This window comes from Corapipo altera, unplaced genomic scaffold, assembly GCF_003945725.1.
Source record: "Corapipo altera isolate COAL_440 unplaced genomic scaffold, ASM394572v1 60988, whole genome shotgun sequence".
NCBI classification, from domain to species: domain Eukaryota; kingdom Metazoa; phylum Chordata; class Aves; order Passeriformes; family Pipridae; genus Corapipo; species Corapipo altera.
In genome coordinates, this window is record NW_020885030.1 from 453,166 (window position 1) to 473,807 (window position 20,642).

The following is a 20,642-nucleotide window of genomic DNA, read 5'->3' on the forward strand; positions in this document are numbered from 1 at the left end:
TTGGTAGCAGGGGTGTGGCAGGATAGACCCACCCTGATAAGACCTAAAATCCAATCAGAATGCATACAATGCAAGCTATCAAGCTATCATGCAAGATCAGTTGCTGGAGCCAGGGTGTTGTCTTGGTCTTAATTACGCTAAAACCAGCCTGGTTCACCAGACTTTGAATCAGATAAGTTGATAGCTGGCCTGTAAAGGTGTGACTAGCAGTCAATCACTTTATACTATAATAGTCCAGTCCCCTCTCATATAGTCAGGTTCTTCTGACATAACCCTTCTTGGGGTGTATATGTGGAGATTCCTCCCTTGGGTGGGGATGGCCTTCAAGGGTACTCCTCGAGGCTGAGAGAAAGAGATCTCCCCACAAGTGTTGGTATGGGTGAATGAGTTACATCAAATCTCTACTTAATAATTATTTCTTTTTGCTAGCTTTAATATAATTGTTTCAATAATGTTTCAATATAGTGCACTATCCTGTCCTGTCTTATACTACTAGTAGTTTTAGCATTTATATTGTTGTGAAGTAAATAATTCTGATTAAGATCTTTTGTCTGATCATTTGTATAAAATAAATTACTCATTTTATATACATATTCTCATTTTACCAATCATTAAAACCTGAAGGACAAAAGTTGTTCAATCACACTTCTATAATTCCTAAAATTTAAACCACTGACATAATCCACAGCTAAGACTGGATTCACCCACACCTAGACTCCTCTTTGAGAAGGGATTTAGAAAGCAAGGGAGTCCTTTCTGCACCTTGTGACTCAACAGTAGGACTTTTTTAATAAATTTTGTCTAAATCTTCCACCCACGACAGGGGGAGCTACAGGGGTGGTTTCTGTTGGAAGGTGCTAGAAGTTTCCCCCATGTCCAGTAGATCCAATGCCAACTGGCTCCAGGATGGACCCACAGCTGGCCAAGGTCGAGCCAATCAGAAATTATAGTAACGCCTCCGTGATAACATAAGAAGGGAAAGTTATTTTAGGAGGAAAACTGTAGCCAGCAAAGAGTGGAGTGAGAACATGTGAACAACTCTGCAGACACAAAGGTCAGTGGAGAAGGAGGAGGTGCTCCAGACACCAGAGTTGAGGTTCCCCTGCAGCCCATGGTGCAGCCCATGGTGGAGCAGGCTGTCCCCCTGCAACCCATGGAGGACCACAGGGGTGCAGAGATCCACCTGCAGCCTGTGGAGGAGCCCATGCTGGAGCAGGTGGATGCCTGAAGGAGGTTGTGACCCTGTGGGAGGCCCATGCTGAAACAGGGTCCTGGCGGGGACCTGCTGACCAGTGGAGAGAAGAGCCCACACTGGAGTAGATTTTCCTGGGTAGGACTTGTGGCCTGTAGGGGACCCACGCTGGAGCAGCCTATGCCTGAAGGACTGCACCCTGTGGAAAAGTGACCCACGTGGCAGCAGTTTCCTGAAGAACTGTTGCCCGTGGGATGGACTCATGCCAGAGAAGTTTGTGAAGGACTGTCTCCTGTGGGAGGGACCCCACGGGAGCAGGGGAAGGATTCCTCTCCCTGAGCAGCAGTAGAAACAACAACTGACCGTAACCCCCCTTCCCTGTCTTCCTGCACTGCTGACGGGGAGGAGGTAGAGTTTGGAAAAGAGGGAGAGGTGGGGGGAAGGTGTTTTTAAGATTTATTTTACTTCTCGTTATCTTGCTCTGATTTTGGTGGTAATAAATTTAATTAATATCCATACTTTGAGTCTATTTTGTCCGTGCGGGTGATCAGTAAGTGATCTCTCCCGGTCCTTATCTCAATCCATGAATCCTTTGTTGTATTTTTCTCTCCTCTGTCCGGCTGCAGAGGGAATGAAAGACCAGTTTTAGTGAGCACCTGGCATCCAGTCAGGGTCAACCCACTACAGAAGGTCAAAAGTATCCTGGTGTGCATTAGGAAGACCATTGCCAGCAGGTTGAGGGAGTTGATCCTGGCCCTCTACTCAGCCCTAGTGAGGCCTCACCTGGAGTACTGTGTCCAGTTCTAGGTTTCCCAGTACAAGAGAGACATGAAACTCTTGGAGCCAGTCCAGTGGAGGGTAACAAAGATGATTAGGGGACTGGAGCATCTCTTTTATGAGGATGGGATGAGAGTTGGGTCTGTTCCGTCTCAAGAAGAGATGATTGAGAGGGGATCTGTGAGACACTGGATTATTATATTGATTCTTGGGTTGAACCAACTCAAGTGTGTGTGAGTGGGGGGAAGGGATGGGTCAAATCTCATGGAGGTGAGGTAATGGCCTGTCCCACATGCCAGCCCCTGCGAGACTCCTGTGGCAACCCTGGAACAGTTGTCAGTCAAAGGCAGGCCAGGAGCATGGCCTATACCATACCCTAGAACCCATAACCCAGCCTTAGATTGGCTGGCATAGTGGGAGCACAACCCCTCACCCTGCTCCAGACCCCTAGAGTGGCCAGTGGGCCGGAAGTCACACCTGGGAGGGGTAGCCACAGAGGACCAAAGCACATATAAACAGCAGCACATGGTCTCCATCTTTGCTCGAGACCGACCACCTAGCCTCATGAAAGCTGGACTTACACAGGACTCTCTGGTGGTAGCTATTTTTCTCTTATTCTTCTCTCTTTCTTTACTCCTTCTTCTTCTCTTAATCTTCGTTCTTAATATTTTGGGTAACGTGGGACCAAATGGGTTGGACTTTGCTAAGTTGTATGGGTTAGCATGTGCTAAGTCAATCCTTTGTGGAATGCTTTGTTTTGGTTGTATGTTACCCTTTAAACTTTTGCCAAGACCTCTTATTTTCTAAAGTTTACCAGTAAAAGTACATCCAGAGAAAACAGGTGCACTGTCTTCTCTTTGTGCTACCTCAAGGTATTAAAGAACCGAGGGGTATTCTAAAGATTTGGTGGGAGAATTTTTTGGAACCTTGCGTATTTTTAAAGTAAAACTCCTGGTTGAGCTAGTAGCTCCATGGCTGGGGTCTTACAGGACCTCATCAATGTCTATCATTATCTGAAGGGAGGGTGTCAAGAGGATGGAGTCAGGCTCTTCTTGGTGGTGCCGAGTAATAAGATGAGAGGCAACAGTTAGAAACTGATGCACAGGAAGTTCCACCTGAATATGAGGAAGAACTTCTTTACTGTGTGGGTGACCATGCACTGGAACAGATTGTCCAGAGATGGTGTGGAGTCTCCCTCACTGGAGATATTCAAGAACCACCTGGACACAATTCTGTGTAATGTGCTCTAGGATGACCCTGCTTGAGCAGGGAGGTTGGATCAGATGACCCACTGTGGTCCCTTTCAACCTTGCCCATTCTGTGATATACACTTGGATCAGCACCAATCATGCTGCTACAAGTCAATACTGTGGAATTTCTTTTCTTATCAGCAAGGGAACTTTATATGGAGTTGTTCTACCTCCAGCATTCCTGTTTCTATTGTTTAACCTGGTTCTGCAGTTAGGCCTTCTTGTCCATCAGGTCAGATCATTCCTCAGTCTCAAATTACAATTTCTGAGCAGTTACAATGTGAATTTCTCCTTTACATGCTGGAGTAATTGAGAAAGAAAGAGGGAATGACAAAAGAAAAGGAACCACAACACACTGACTCCAATCTTCTGCACTGCCTGTGTGGTGGGTTGACCTTGGCTGGACACCAGGTGCCCACCAAGACACTTGATGAAAAAAAAATTGTGGGTCAAGATAAAGGCAGTTTGATAAAGGCAGTTTAATAAAGCCAAAGCAAAGACTGTACATGGAAGCAAAGGAAAACAAAAGTAGGGTTTCAGTGTATATAGCAGTTGCTTTGGAAGAAAAATGCCTTAATTACAAATAACATTCCCATCCTGCCTCTGTCCCCCAGTCTTTCTTGCTCCTCCTTTCTCTTACCTTTCATTGCTGTGGTGGTTTCACCCTAGGTCTTCCTGGAGACCAACTTGTAACCAGGAAGGAACTAGAAAAGTGATCACGGAAGTATTCCATGCTATTCCTTTACGTAACTGGAGGTATAAATAAAGTCAGTGGGAGGGATCGCGCCCTCTTCCTCTCCGGTGAGGTTCGAGAACCGTGGGTCCCTGTTTCGGTTGGGCTTATCTGGAGTCGAGGCCTACAGTGACTGCCGTTATCCGCCACGCGCGAGGGGAGAGTCTTGGGCCGCGTCAGGTCATCCTGCCTGTTCGAAGGGAAGTGGTGAGATTTCTGCTAGTTTGCCTTCGGTTGGCTGTTTGACTTGCTCGGTCCTTGCCCCTTTTTGTCTTTCTCCCTTTCCCTCCCCCCCCCCCACCCCCCCAGGTGTGTGGTATTCTCCTTTTGTGTATCTGTCTCATATGTAAAATATATATATATATATTTACTATAGTTTTGGCTGCTTAGTTTTTTTTCCCTCTTTTCCCTCTCTGGGAGGCGGGTCCTTGTTGTCGAGTTTCGGGGGACTTGGCGGGAAGCCAGTTCGAAACTTGTACAATGTTTCTGGTAGCAGAGGATGGTTATTTTGGTTAAGTTTGGCTTGTTTTGATAAACATTCTCCAGGAAGACAGTCAAGCTCAGTGTTGTTTTGCAAACCAATCTATTGTTTTGGGAACAGGTCTGGGAACACTGCCAGAGTCTGGGAAAGCAGCCAAGGAAACTTTGTTTATATAAAGAAAAGGTTTTTTTGGGATCAAGAAGAAATAATAACAAAAACAATGGCTATTTCATTAATTTGTCTTATAATTCTAGCCATCTTTACACCTGTGTTAGGCTACTCTATAGGGAGACGTCCAGACCTTGAGGATGGATGGAACGAATTGCTTCCATCCTTTAATTTTGACATCGAAGGTTTGGTAAAGGAGATCCCCATGGTCAAAATCGGCTCTAATTACTATATAAATCTTATCGCAACAGTATTGTCACTGATAAAGGTACTGGAAGTGCTCCTTAAACTTGGAAGAATGGGGTTCCGTTGCTTTCCCTCTTGTAGGAAAGATCACACCTCAAAGGGACTCGCTGGAACTTTGGAAAGGGTTGCAGACAGGCCAGTCTCCGGGTGGCATGGAGCTTGGGAAGATTTCGGTAGATTAGTAGGACATGTGTCACCCCCCATTAATTGGGAGTTCACACCAGAACAAATGTTTGATTCTGGTGAGATGGCCCACTGTTTGGCAGAAGGGTGCTTTTCCTACAAAGATCCGAATATGCAATTCTCCGCTTTGTGCTGGGGCCTGGCTAATGCTTATCGAGCTGCCATAGACCACCTTCAGAGGGTTAAGGTCGACACAGAGACCCAAACCACGTCACTTGAAACCAGTGATGTCCCTATTAGGTCCACAGAAGTTGGGGTCCAAACACAACCTGAAGTCAATGCCATTTCTACTAAGTCCACTAGAACCGGGACCCAAGTTAAGAACCAGAAGGTCATCATTGCCCCTATAAAGAAGAAGAAGACGTGGGTAAGGGAGATCAAGGAACTTACGGACCCATCTCCGCAACTAGAACGCACAGAAGAAAGAGAAGAAGAAGAAGAAGAAGAAGGAACAGAGGACGTAGTGGACGAAGGAGCCGCAGCAATGGGAGAAGGAGCAAGAGTAAGTGATGAAGGCGCGACAGCAAGTGATGAAGGTGCGACTGCGAGAGAGGAAGAAGTGGTTGTGACTGAGGAAGGAGCGATTGGAAGAGAAGAAGCAGCTACCAGAGAGGAAGAAACGGCTACACGGGAAGGAGTACGTCCAAAGGAACTAGGGGCACGCCCAAAGGAATACAGAATGGCATCAAAAGGAAAGAAAGCAACAGTGCAAACGGCCGGTGGTATATTGTCGCTTGATGATTTATACCCTGACTACACATTCAGTGTTGCAAAAGACGCAAAGAAGGAACCAAAGCATTCCCCTCAATTGGAGGGGGAATTATCCCTACCCCTCCAGACCCAACCTTCTATTGGAGGTGTGAATGATTGGAGGAGGAGGCCCTTATCTCAGCACGCGAAAGATTACTCACTACCTCCACCCGCGGGGTATCGCGAACGACACAGGAGTCCATCCCCATGGCGTGACTGGTATAGAAGTCCATCTCCACGGCGTGAACGACGCAGAAGTCCATCTCCGCGGTGTGAGTGGCATAGGAGTCCATCCCCACAGTATGAACGGTGTAGAAATCCATCTCCGCGGCGTGAACAATATAGAAGCTTATCCCCACGGCATGCCCAGTCTCCACCTCCACATGAGAGATATAGGGAGGAAGTGGGAGCAGTCCCACGTAGGAGTGGAAGAGTAAAGAGAGAGGTGGAAAAGATTCTACATGGGAGAGATGGACAAGAAATAATGCGAGAAAGTGAAATTACACAATCACTGACCACAAGAGAGCTTCGAGATTTACGGAGAGATTATATGCGCTTGCTTGGTGAAGAAGTCCTCACCTGGCTGGTGCGATGCTGGGACAAGGGAGTTGATAGTCATGTAATTGAAGGTGATGAAGCACGACAGTTGGGATCCATTGCTCGAGACCCTGTGATAGAGCAAGAAATGGGGAGAGAGAAAATGGCGTCCAGCCTTTGGCTCTGAATCCTCCACACAGTGAGAGTGAAATACCCATTTAAGGAGTCCCTGAAGAGTTCTTCAAGAAGGTGGAGAACTGCAGAAGAAGGCATCCAATACCTACGGGAATTGGCCATGCTGGAGATCATCTATTCTGATCCAGATTATTATGACATCCAAGTTCCTGAGAGTGTTCCCTGCATGCAACCAATGTGGAAAAAGGTAATTCAAGGTGCTCCTAAACCATATGTTTCCTGCTTGATATCCGCATATAATCCAAAGATGGAGGAACCAAACATGGAAACCACGTGTACTTGGATAAGAACCATAGAGGAAAATATGGAAGACTCCTTCAATCCCCTCTACCGACGCACCTACGATAGGGAAAGAATGGAGAGAGATTATGAATATTCCAGATATGAGGACGACCTTAGAGACAGAGAGGACAGAAGGTATAGAGATTACCAAGAAAGGCCAATGGGAAGATCACGGCGGGACCGACAAAGACGACCTCGACCTAGACCTCGATCCTGGTCTCGATCTCGCTCACGGTCCCTGTCATTCACACGTCAAAGGAAAGAGAACTCTAAGCGTTGGTCACGTAACCAACTATGGGCATACCTTCGTAGTAAAGGAGAAAACATGAAGAAGTGGGATGGTGAACCCACTTCTAAGTTTGAAGCTAGAGTGAGGGAGCTGAAGCGAAAGAAGACTGACAAGAAAGTTGTCTATGTAGTAGACGGAGATTTCTTAGAAGAGAAACTGCGATCGCCAAAACACGAGAAGATGGAGGTCCACTTCGACAACAGCAAAAAGTCTAAGAAGTCAAAGTCAAACTCTGACGACGAATGCTCTGATCAAGACCAGTAGAGGGGCCCTGCCTTCTGCCAGGAGAAGGAGAGGGACCAAGAAGATAACCAAGTTTACTGGGCTGTGTGGGTTCGATGGCCTGGCACAGAACCAGGTATTTCCTCAGAAATACCAGGCCTTGATAGATACTGGAGCCCAGTGTACTGTAATGCCTTCAGAGTATAAGAGTACCGAGACTGTTACTATTTCTGGAGTGACCGGAGGGTCTCAAGAATTGTCAGTAGTAGAGGCGGACATGAGCTTGACGGGAGACCAATGGGAAAAGCGTCCCATTGTGACGGGGTCAGAAACCCCTTGCATCCTTGGTATGGACTACCTAAGAAGAGGATACTTCAAAGACCCGAAAGGGTACCGGTGGGCTTTTGGTATAGCCTCGGTGATTGAAGAGGAGTCCAAGCAATTGTCTGCCCTTCCTGGCCTCTCAGAAGACCCTTCCATTGTAGGATTACTGCGAGTTAAAGATCAAGAAGTGCCAATAGCCACAACAACTGTACACAGACGACAGTATCGGACAAATCGAGATGCTGTGATCCCTATCCACAAAATGATCCGAAAGTTGGAGAGCCAAGGGGTGGTCAGCAAAACCCATTCACCCTTCAACAGCCCCATCTGGCCTGTGCGTAAATCCGATGGAGAGTGGAGACTGACTGTGGACTATCGTGGCTTAAATGAAGTTACGCCACCGTTGAGTGCTGCTGTGCCAGATATGTTGGAGCTCCAATACGAGTTGGAGTCCAAGACAGCAAAGTGGTACGCCACCATCGCCATAGCCAACGCGTTTTTCTCCATTCCTTTAGCGGCAGAGTGCAGGTCACAGTTTGCTTTCACCTGGAGGGGCGTTCAATACACCTGGAATCGACTGCCCCAGGGGTGGAAACACAGTCCAACCATCTGTCATGGACTGATCCAGGTTACTCTAGAGAAGGGTAAGGCTCCCGAACACATCCAGTACATCGATGACATCATTGTATGGGGGGATACAGCAAAAGAAGTTTTCAAAAAAGGACAGACGATCATCCAGATTCTCCTCAAGACCGGTTTCGCTATTAAGAAGAGCAAAGTCAAGGGACCTGCCCGAGAGATCCAATTCCTAGGGGTGAAATGGCAAGATGGACGACGCCAGATACCAACAGACATAATCAACAAGATTGTAGCAATGGTTCCACCCACCAACAAGAAAGAAACCCAAGCTTTTCTGGGAGCAATAGGTTTCTGGAGGATGCATATCCCAGAATATAGTCAGATTGTGAGCCCTCTTTACTTTGTGACCCGTAAAAAGAACAATTTCCAGTGGGGTCCTGAACAACAACAAGCTTTCAAGCAGATCAAGCAAGAAATTGCACATGCTGTGGCTCTTGGACCAGTCAGAACGGGACCAGATGTAAAGAACGTACTCTACTCTGCAGTTGGAGATAAAGGTCCCTCCTGGAGCCTCTGGCAAAAGGTGCCTGGCGAGACGCGAGGGCGACCACTGGGTTTCTGGAGTCGAAGCTACAGAGGTTCTGAGGCCAATTACACCCCTGTGGAAAAGGAAATCTTAGCGGCGTATGAAGGTATACGAGCAGCTTCAGAGGTAATTGGTACCTAAGTACAGTTCTTCTTGGCACCCCGATTATCAGTCTTGAGCTGGATGTTCAAAGGGAAGGTGCCCCCTACGCATCATGCCACCGATGCTACGTGGAGCAAGTGGATAGCCTTGATTACACAGCGTGTACGATTGGGAAGTTCAAATCGCCCTGGAATTCTGGAGGTTATCACGAATTGGCCTGAAGGTGGGAACTTCAGTCTGGCAGAAGAAGAGCCAGTGAGTCGAGTTGAAGAAGCTCCGCCATTTGATCAGTTGCCAGATGAAAGGTGTTATGCCCTTTTCACTGATGGTTCTTGCCGTATTGTAGGAAGGAACCGGAAGTGGAAAGCAGCCGTTTGGAGTCCCACTCGACGAGTGGCAGAAGCTGTTGAGGGTCAAGGCGAGTCGAGTCAATTTGCAGAGCTCAAAGCCGTCCAATTGGTCCTGGACATCGCCGAACGAGAAAGATGGTCGAGACTCTACCTCTACACAGACTCATGGATGATAGCCAATGCTCTATGGGGATGGTTAGACCGATGGAAGAAGATGAACTGGAGGCGTGGAGGAAAACCCATCTGGGTTGCTGACTTGTGGCAGGACATCGCTGCCAGAACAAAGAGTCTGAATGTGAGAGTCCACCATGTAGATGCCCATGTGTCCAAGAAGCGAGCTAATGAAGAACATAATAACAACAGAGAAGCGGACCGAGCTGCACAGATAGGGGTGTCACAAGTAGACCTAGACTGGTAGCAGAAGGGAGAGTTGTTCTTAGCTCGATGGGCCCATGATGCTTCCGGTCATCAAGGCCGAGATGCCACCTACAGATGGGCACGAGACCGAGGGGTGGATTTAACCATGGATATAATTTCTGAAGTTATCCATGATTGTGAGACTTGTGCCGCTATTAAGCAGGTGAAAAGACTGAAGCCCCTATGGTATGGTGGACGATGGAATAAGTATAAGTATGGAGAGGCATGGCAGGTTGATTATATCAAACTGCAACAGACCCGTCAAGGTAAGCGCTATGTGCTTACCATGGTGGAAGCAACCACTGGATGGTTAGAGACTTTTTCAGTACCCCACGCAACGGCCCGGAATACCATTCTGGGCCTTGAAAAGCAAGTCCTATGGAGACACGGGACCCCAGAACATATTGAGTCAGACAATGGGACTCATTTCAAAAATGATTTAGTTACCACTTGGGCGAGGGAACATGGTATCGAATGGGTGTACCACATTCCTTATCATGCACCAGCTGCTGGGAAGGTTGAGAGATACAATGGATTATTAAAGACCACTCTAAAGTCATTAGGTGAAGGAACTTATAAAAACTGGGACAAAAACTTAGCCAAGGTTACCTGGCTAGTTAACACCAGGGGTTCTATCAATCGAGCTGGCCCTGCACAGGCAGAATCCCTTCACATTGTTGATGGAGATAAAGTTCCAGCAGTCCATTTGAGGGGAATGCTAGGGAAAGCTGTTTGGATTACCCCTGCCTCAGGCCAAGACAAACCCATTCGTGGGATTGTCTTTGCTCAAGGGCCAGGACATACGTGGTGGGTAATGAGGAAGGATGGAGTCATCCAGTGTGTGCCTCAAGGAAATTTAGCCTTAGGAAAAAACTGATTGTATGTCCTAAGTTGTGTTCTTACAGGAAGCCAGTCACCAGATGAGAGAGAGACCTGAACTAAGCCGATGCTGGTATCCGGTGATGAGACAGTCCAGTGATGAAACAGCCATAAATCGGAACTGTAATGGTGACTGAGGAGACCAAAGATCTGGACTGAACTGACATCGGCATTGATTTTCCAACGACGAGATGACTATGCCGAGAGACCAACAAGAGTTATATATATATAAATGTACATGTATATGTATATGTGAATATATATACGCGAACGTGAAACATAGGTGTTACGTAAAGAAATAGTATGGAATAAGGGGTGGAGAATGTGGTGGTTTCACCCTAGGCCTTCCTGGAGACCAACTTGTAACCAGGAAGGAACTAGAAAAGTGATCACGGAAGTATTCCATGCTATTCCTTTACGTAACTGGAGGTATAAATAAAGCCAGTGGGAGGGATCGCGCCCTCTTCCTCTCCGGTGAGGTTCGAGAACGGTGGGTCCCTGTTTCGGTTGGGCTTATCTGGAGCCGAGGCCTACAGTGACTGCCGTTATCCGCCACGCGTGAGGGGAGAGCCTTGGGTCGCGTCAGGTCATCCTGCCTGTTCAAAGGGAAGTGGTGAGATTTCTGCTAGTTTGCCTTCGGTTGGCTGTTTGACTTGCTCGGTCCTTGCCCCTTTTTGTCTTTCTCCCTTTCCCTCCCCCCCCCCACCCCCCCAGGTGTGTGGTATTCTCCTTTTGTGTATCTGTCTCATATGTAAAATATATATATATATTTACTATAGCTTTGGCTGCTTAGTTTTTTTTTCCTCTTTTCCCTCTCTGGGAGGCGGGTCCTTGTTGTCGAGTTTCGGGGTACTTGGCGGGAAGCCAGCTCGAAACTTGTACAATTGCTGAGCAGATGTCATATGGTATGGCATATCCTTTTGGTCAATTTGGGTCAGCTGTCCTGGCTGTGTCTCCTCCCAAGATCTTGCCCACCCCTAACCTACTGATGGGGGGGCAGAATGTTGGAGAGACAGCCTCCATGCTGTCAGAGCAGTGCTCAGCAGTAGCAAAAACATTGGTGGGTTATCAAAACCTTTCTAGTTAAAACTACAAAGCACAGCACTATGAGGGCTACTATGGGGAAAGTTACCTCCATCCCAGTCAGACCCAATACATTTCACTGAAAGGACTGAGTGAAATGTGTCAACAACAAAGGGAATGGAGACCAGGAAGGGGGGAGAGTGTCTGGAGAGGAGCTGTGTTTTCTCCAAGTGTTTATGTAATTGTTCAGATTTATTTCCCAAAGCCAGAATCAGTAATTAAATGTTTGGTAATTGGTAATAACTTCATCAAAATTCCCTGACTCAAAACTCTTTTTTCATAGAATCATAGAATATCCTGAGTTGAAAAGGACCCACAAGAATCACTGAAGTCCAGTTCCTGGTCCTGAACAGGACAATCCCAAGAATCACACCATGTGCCTGAGAACATTGTCCAAATGCTTCTTGAACTCTAGTAGGCTTGATGTTGCCACTTGCCACGGTCCGCGTGGTAAAGGGGGATGGGACCGGGCACTGCAAAAAGGGTTCTTGGCACAGTTGAAGGTAGTGCAGCAATGCCGTTTATTCAGGGGGAACAAGGGGTTAAATAAACTAGGTTTGAGGGGCGGATTCTAAACTGGGGAGGCGCAAGAGATTGACAGCTCAGGGAAAAATGTGATAGGGAGATAGGGGAAAGGTGGGTGGAACTCCCGGGTCTCTGAGGGAACTGGCCAATGGTAACTCTCCCTGCACTGTGGAAAACTGCAGCCAATCAGTGGCAGAGGAGCGGGGAAGCAGGGAGGACAAGGAGACAAACAACTTTTGGAGGGAAAGTATGAGGGAGAAATGGGGATAATATGGAGGTATAGCAGAATTCATGAAATTTAACAATAAACTGGGGTGCACAAGAATTCATAAGCACACAACAATAAACTGGGGAAAAACTGTCAGTCCGGTGGGTGGATTGTCCAGTAAGTGACAAGTCCATTTAGATTCCATTTATGCTTCTCCAGGCAACATATCTCTCCCATTCTGTCTTCTCATCCACTACATGATGCTGTGACCACTTCCCTGGGGAACCTGTTCCAGTGCCCAACCACCCTCTCAGTGAACAATCTTTTCCTAATATCCAACCTAAACCTCCCCTGACACAGCTTCATGCTGTTCCCTTGAGTCCTGTCACTGGTCACCACAGAGAAGAGATCGGTGCCTGACCCAGCGTTTCCCCTCATGAGGAAGTTGTAGACTGCTACAAGGTCTTCCCTCAGTTTCCTCTTCTCCAGGCTAAACAAGTGATCTCAGTTGCTCCATGTACAGCTTCCCCTCTAGACTATTCATCATTTTTGTGGCCCTTCTTTGGATGCTCTCTAATAGCTTTATATCCTTCTTATATTGTGGTGCCCAAAACTGCACACAGTACTCAAGGTGAGGCTGCACCAGCAGAGTAGAGCAAGACAATCACCTCCCCCGACCGGCTCACGATGCTGTGCTTGATGCACTCCAGTATATGGTTGGTCTTTTTGGTTGCCAGGGCACACTGCTGATTCAACTTGCCATTGACCAGGACCCTCAGATCTCTTTCCATGGTGCTACTCTCCAGTCTCTTGTTCTCCAGTCTGTCTGTACGTTCCAGGTGTAGTATCTGGCACTTGCCCTTGTTAAACTTCATATAGCTGGCAATTGTTCAACCCTCTCATTTGTCAAGATTTCTCCACAGGGCCTCTCTGCCTTCGAGGGAGTCAACAGCTCCTCCCAATTTAGTGTTGTTGGTAAACTTAATATACCTTTGACTCTTGCATCCACATTGTTTATGAAGACTTTCAAGAGAACTGGCCCTAAAATGGAGTCCTGTGGAACCCTGCTAGTGACTGGTCACCAGCCTGATGTAACCCTATTCACTTATAACTCTTTGTGCCCAACCCATCAGCCAGTTGCTCACCCACCACATGACGTGTTTATTCAACTGTGTGCTGGACAGTTTGTCCAGAAGGATGCTGTGAGGGATGGTATAGAAAGTTTTACTGAAATCCAAAAAGATTACATCAACTGGTTCCCCTCGGTCAGCTAGGTGGGTTACCTTGTTGCAAAAGGAAATTAAGTTTGTCAAGCAGGACTTTCCCCTCATGAAGCTGTGCTGGCCATGAGCGATGATGGCATTGTCTTTCAGGTGCTTTTCAATAACTCCCAGAATAATCTTCTCCATCATTTTACCAGGCACTGAAGTGAGGCTGACAGGTCTGTAGTTTTCAGGGTCATTCTTGCCCTTCTTGAAAATTGGGAAAACATTTTCCAGCTTCCAGTCAACTGAGACCTGCAACACACATGAGATCTCATTTTTCTGTAGTTCTGTCAATTAAGATAATGTGAACAAGGAAAAATTAGATTCTGCAAGACAAATCAAAACTCATTGAGAAAAATAGATACACATAGAAAGACATACTGTATGTGACCATAAATAATCAAGATGTAGTGTTACCATGAGTTTATTTCCACTATGCATCTTTTAAAGGAGATTTTGTATGAAAGTAAAATTAAACTACTTGTGTTGTGACTAGTTTTCAATCTGTTGTGTAGTTACCAATTTAATCTATGAGTGCTTTTTCATGGACCAGTAGAAGGCAAGTAGTTGATAAAGCCATGAGAACCCCTTTTTTTACTTTGGTTCTGAGAACTTCAACTCTCTGAAGAGAACTTCATCTGGGAAAGGAAAATGCTTTCCCCTTGCAGGAGAGTACTGTCAAGCCACAGACACACAGATAACTTGTCATATAGCCACTAACATAAACATGGTCAAGCACATCCTCATGTACTTTCAGTGCTTACAACCAACACCAGCAAAACACTGATAAAACCACTCTACAATGGAGGCTTCAACAGTCATTATTATTACAAGTCTTTAATATTATTGGTTTTAAAGGCACTGTATGTCGCTGTTAATGTCGGAACGGCCAAGGTGACACAGATATCAGTCAGACATAGTCCAGGTATAAGGTGATCAGGAAGCTGTTTATTGCTCTCAAGTGTTTCTTTTATACTCTTTGTACACTATCGTGTCACAACACAATTAGTCAAAAGTCTCAAGCATAAGACACTGCACACACTCGTATTGGTGACACTGAAGACACTGTGCATGCTGTGACATGCTATTGGTGACACTATACACATTTTGATTGGTGACCTTTGGTCTGGGTTGCATTACGTTTGTTCCGTCCACCATTACAGTAAATATTTCCTAAAAGTTGTTTAAATTCCTCGTCACTAATTGCCAGGTTGCTGACAGGTTCTCTGTCAACCCCGACAATTCCCTCTCTTTTTTTATTTTATGCCGCAAAGATGGTTTTGACAGTCTGTTGCAGGGCCCTTTGCAACAGGCTGATCAAGCAAGGCATCGGCATTGGCAACCCCTGATCCAAAGCTAAAAGGAAACACAGCAAAAACATCCCATCAAGAAAGAATCCAGAGAGCTCATCTACCATTCAAAACAAGGATTCACTACAGTCCAAGAGATCCATGTAATACATTCCCCCAAGGGTCTCAACACTCCAATACAAAAGCATTGTTGAGTTCGCACACACATATATTGTCACACGTATATATCTACACAGTCTCTCTCTCTCACACAGTCTCTCTTCAGTCATTCATTGGTGGCCACCTCAGTCACTCTTCACTCACACATAGTTGGAATTTCTATTATACTTTTACATTTTAATGACACAGTTTACATTTTAAGTAGTTATTGGTTGTGTACTTCTCAGTTTGTCATCTTTGGCAGTCACATCTAACAACTGTACCTGGCTTGAAAAGGAATACATACAAGGAATACAAGGCCTAACAAATTTAAATGAGATCTACTCTGATTTAGCATCTGTTTATGCACCTGCATAGTCTCTTTCCGCCCTTTTTATATTTTAAAATGTTCATTTGATGTGTAAAATGTTTTCTTGACAACAATTTGTTCTATGAGTGAGTTAGGAATCTCTGCATATCTGTGCTGTGCAGTAATTCGATTTTTCTACACAGCACAATGCACTAAAGGAAAACAAAACAGTTATTAGAATTCATTCAGTACATTGCAAATAATTCTGTTAAAGAGGTTCATGTCCCCTCACACTGAGCATAATGTAATTTTTAGAGATTTATGCTGGATGTTTGCAGCATGACATGCACTCCAACCTGCAAGAATTGTTTTAGCTTTGGAAAACCAGCAAATTACAACATTACTTGTCCTTACAGTTTTTTTTAAAAACTTCCGAAATTGTGGAGAAGTTAAACCAAAGTCTAAGTTACATGAGTAATGTGTGATTGGCAGCAACACATGATTTCTGTCTATAGTCGGTACCTAGAAAAATGAATAGATAAATCACTATTACAGTCTGCTAATACAGTTTGAAACTCAGTATCTTCTGTGAGAAGTCAGTCCAAGTTGTCTCTGATGTCTGGGATGTAATTAACTCTCGGTTCTTGTTCATCTGCTTCTTTTAGTTGTTCTTCACCTTTAATAAAAAACTCACAAATTTGTTATTAATAGTTCAGTCAGTTTTAAGTGGGTATCGTGGGTAATTTTGCAGTTTTTCTTTGAAGCTGAAGGCTTAGTGATGATTCTGTGTGGTGTAATTCTCCCTGTTGGAGATAGGTTCCATGGCTTGGTTCTTTGAATTTTTCCTGGAGCATTCTTCAATCCTGCTTCTCAAATAACATTGGTTAGAACAATCACATTTAGTTTTAGCTCATCTTTTTAGGTCTCTAACTTCTGTATTTCCTTTTACTTTGCTTTTATCATTTTGAGCAGCATTTTATCATGTTGTACTGCAGAAAAAACACTCTTCTTGTAAAGTAAAACACACTGAATTTCAGGAAGGTCACTGTAACTTCAATAAAAGCAAATAGCAGATTTCATTTTGAAGAAACAATTGGTTGTTCAAAATCCTAGCATATGGAAATCTTTCAGAGGATGGGATTACTGATTGTGATAAGGGTCTTAGTTGCATAATTGGATTAAATATAGTTTTGTATCTCTACTTTTCTTTTATCAAGCCACACATGGCTTGGGATTTTAACAGGATTCACAAATTCATAGGGCAGATTCCTGCCTCTCTGAATGTAAAAAATGAAACTGGAGAACAGTCATGTCCTTTTAAAACTTAAGCAGTCTCACCCAGTCTCTGAAACGATATGATCAGCTAGGATTTATAAGCAGCTAATTCTGAATTTTTGCTGATATTTATATATTTTTCTGGGATACACGTGAAAACTTTAAACATCTTATTTAAACAAAATAGGTGTAACAGTTTAAGTTACATCGATGTATTTAAGAAGTTAACACTTGTAAAGCAGTTTTCAACTTTATCAATTTACATAAAGTCACAGTAAAACTCACTCAGGGTGCTTTAAACTAGGGTTTTGCTCATAAGAGTATACCAGGGGATCCAGGATGCACACCTGCAAAGCAGCAACAGTTCTGGTTTAAGCTTGTCACCTGATAACAGGGACACACCTCTGCTGCTTAGCACAGAGACTAGGACAGATGCAGTTTAAACTTGAAACGCTGTCTGTTGTTAGGCAATTTCCTGTATTATATCTTTAGATTGTATCTCTCTTTCCACAAAGGTGGAAACTTCCAGCTAGAAACAGTTTATTTCTTTTTCTCTGGTAAAAACTGCCCCTGTCAAATAAGATATTTTTGAGCTAGGTATTCCACCAAATAAGTCTACCTTAAAGCTTCCTCAACAATCTCAAAAAACCTATCTGTAAAATACAGAAGCAACAAAAGAATGTTTACAGAGCTGTTTGAGCGGGGGAGGGGGGGGGAGAGGGAAGGTAGAGCAGCTGTCCTGAGCAGCTCTGCCAGAGAATCACTCCCCCCACACATCTTGGAATTTTCTTATCACAGGCAGTTGTCAGCAGTTACTTTAAAAACTCTATTTCTCCATTACATTTATGTACGTATTTTAAAACTATTTTGGTTATTTTAATGAACAACTTCAGAAAACAGTTAGTGAGACTATGTTATGAAATTGTAAGACAATTTCTCTGTCCAATCAGGTTACAAAGTTGCAATTTTTACAAAGTAGGAGAGTTTCACTCCTGCTTAGTTGCCAAGCAACAGACCTTCGCTATCATGAGAAATACACACTGTTTTTTCTCCCTGGCAAGGCTGAATCTTTTCAAGGGAGGGTTTTTTACTTTTCTTTTTCCTTTTTCTCCTGGTAAAGAACTTTGTTTCTTCACATACACACACACAGTAACAATAATGTTGTGAGCTCACAAAAACACATTCAACAGATGCTACAGTTAACATGAGAATTAATAGAAATATCAGAAGGCAGTTTCCCCCCCCCCCCTTTTCTTCCCCCCGTGGCAGAGATCATCTTCTTTAGACTTCCATGACACCAAACTTGATTTGTTGCATATTTTTCTGTGTTTTATCTTACACACATTGTGAGACCGAAACAGCCAATTAGTATACGAACAAAAAATAAGTAACTCAGGCTGTGAAGAAGCAAGAAAAGAAGGTAGATGCTGACTTTTAAGTTCAAAGGTTTATACTGGGATGGGCCTTGCTGTCTTGTTTTCTGCCCAGCCCCCACTGTTCTAATTTATCTCTGTCCCTCTCCATTCACTTATATATCTTGACTTGAATTTCTTTTCTTAGTTGTTTTCTCAGTGGAGTTATCTGGTGGAAAACCTGTTTTTTCTGCAGCAGTGGCAATGGAGAGGGGGGGTCCTTACTTCTTTTCTGTCTCTGGGTGTGAATTATTAAATTTTTCTGCATTTTTTTTGCTTGGAGGTGTAGTTCAAGGACAATTTGTTACATCGGCAACCTGCTTATCTTTCTGGGCAACTGCATTGTAGAGTTTTAGTTCTTATATGAATTATTGCATAGATTGTTGCCTCCCATACGCTTCTAAATCTTTCAAAGTCTCACAGAGCAAGTGTTAGGCAAACACACAAAATGCAACTTAACGTAGTAGCTTCAAAGCCTTATTTTCAGTACTATAACAGCACACGTCGTAAATTAAATTCAGCAACCCTGACATTCTTTCGGTTAAGGAGAGATTTCCACATAGATAGAACTACACTTTCCTCCTTCGTTATATGCTGTTCCGTCGTTAAAATATTGTCCCTGGTGGCACCCCCGTTAGCTTACCTAATGAGGGTTCGAAAAAGTTCAGGTCCGGACATTTTCGCAGGAACCATTCCCGCTCTCAAGCTTCACCAGGCTCCGTTCCCCCTGTGCCTCGTCCCACAGGTCCAATCTCTCTCTAGGAGAGAAAATCTCTGCTCTTTCCCCCTCTAGGAGGGAAGTCACGGCAGCCCCTCTCTCTCGGAGAGGAATCCCTCCAAACTCTTTCTCGGAGTTGGAGATAAATCCTTCTTCAACGCTGTAATCACGTCGGCGTCTCCATATGTCGCTGTTAATGTCAGAACGGCCAAGGTGACACAGATATCAGAGTCAGACATAGTCCAGGTGTAAGGTGATCAGGAAGTTGTTTATTGCTCTCAAGTGTTTCTTTTATACTCTTTGTACACTATCGTGTCACAACACAATTAGTCAAAAGTCTCAAGCATAAGACACTGCACACACTCTTGTTGGTGACACTGAAGACACTGTGCATGCTGTGACATGCTATTGGTGACACTATACACATTTTGATTGGTGACCTTTGGTCTGGGTTGCATTACATTTGTTCCGTCCACCATTACAGTAAATATTTCCTAAAAGTTGTTTAAATTCCTCATCACTAATTGCCAGGCTGTTGACAGGTTCTCTGTCAACCCCGACAACTGTAATTTGGTTTTAATTTATGTGATTAGTATTACTGTCCATGCTCAGTTATTTGCTGCTATATTCCCAGCAGGAGCATTTGTCTACTTGATGAAAGGTTTGGAGAGGAAGTTACACATCTGTAAGTTTCACTGAATTCTCAGTTTTATAGAAATCAACTTTAAGTTCAATGACATCTTCTCCATTAATGAAAGTGAGAGGATTCCTTATTGATCAGTCCCACTGGAAATCAAATACTATGATCCCCATTGACACTTCTGTACTGTTTTAAATGCTTCTAAAGAAAAATAGGGTATTTGACTGTCGCAGGTGAATTATTAAGAAATTTCATCTTTGTAGGGTTAACTAACAGGGTTTTATTAATGATTACATGATGATCAAATGATAATAAATTGACAATTGAATGAAAATTAAATGGTAATCAAATGGTGATTAAGCAATAATTGAATGGTAATTAACAAGTGATTAGACAATGATTTGACATTGATTTAAATTATTTGACAATTATTTAAATTATGATTTAAACAATAATTTAAACAGTGGTTAGACAGTCATCAAACACTCTACTACTTACTAGTCATCAACAATGTGGAAAAAGGCAGAGGTTCTCAACGCTTTCTCAACCTCTGTCTTTACCAGCACTGTTGGGTCCCAGCCCTTGGGAACAAAAATCCAGGTTGATGCAAACACAGACCCATCATCAGTGAAGGAAGAGTTGGTATGTGAACTATTACAGGAGCTTGACCCCTATATATCGGTGAGCCCTGACAATATCCACCTGAGGGTGTTACGAGCTGCCTGATCTTTATGTGAGGCTGCTCCCTATGATCTTTGAGAAGTCATGGAGATCGGGGGATGTCCCAGAAGACTGGAAGAAGGCTAATGTCACCCCCATCTACAAGAAGGGCTTAAAGGAGGATCTAGGAAATTATAGGCCCATCAGTCTTCAGTCCCTGAGAAAGTTATGGAACAAATCTTTCTGGAGGCTATCACAAGTCAGATGCAACACATGACTGGGAAAAGCCAGCACAGATTCACCAAGGGCAACCCTGATCACCTTCTATGACAAAGTAACCTGCTTGGCTGATGTGGGGCAAGTGATGGACACTGTCGTGCTGGTTTAAAAGTAAAACAGCAGGAGAAATGAACAAGTTACAATTTACTAAAATGATTACAATAAATACAATGATACAGAGAAAACTGGTTTTAACCCCCAAAGACAGATGTCTCAGGGTGCTGGGTTATACAAGAACAGAACAGTGTCCGTTAGCCCCTGTGCTGAACACCATGTG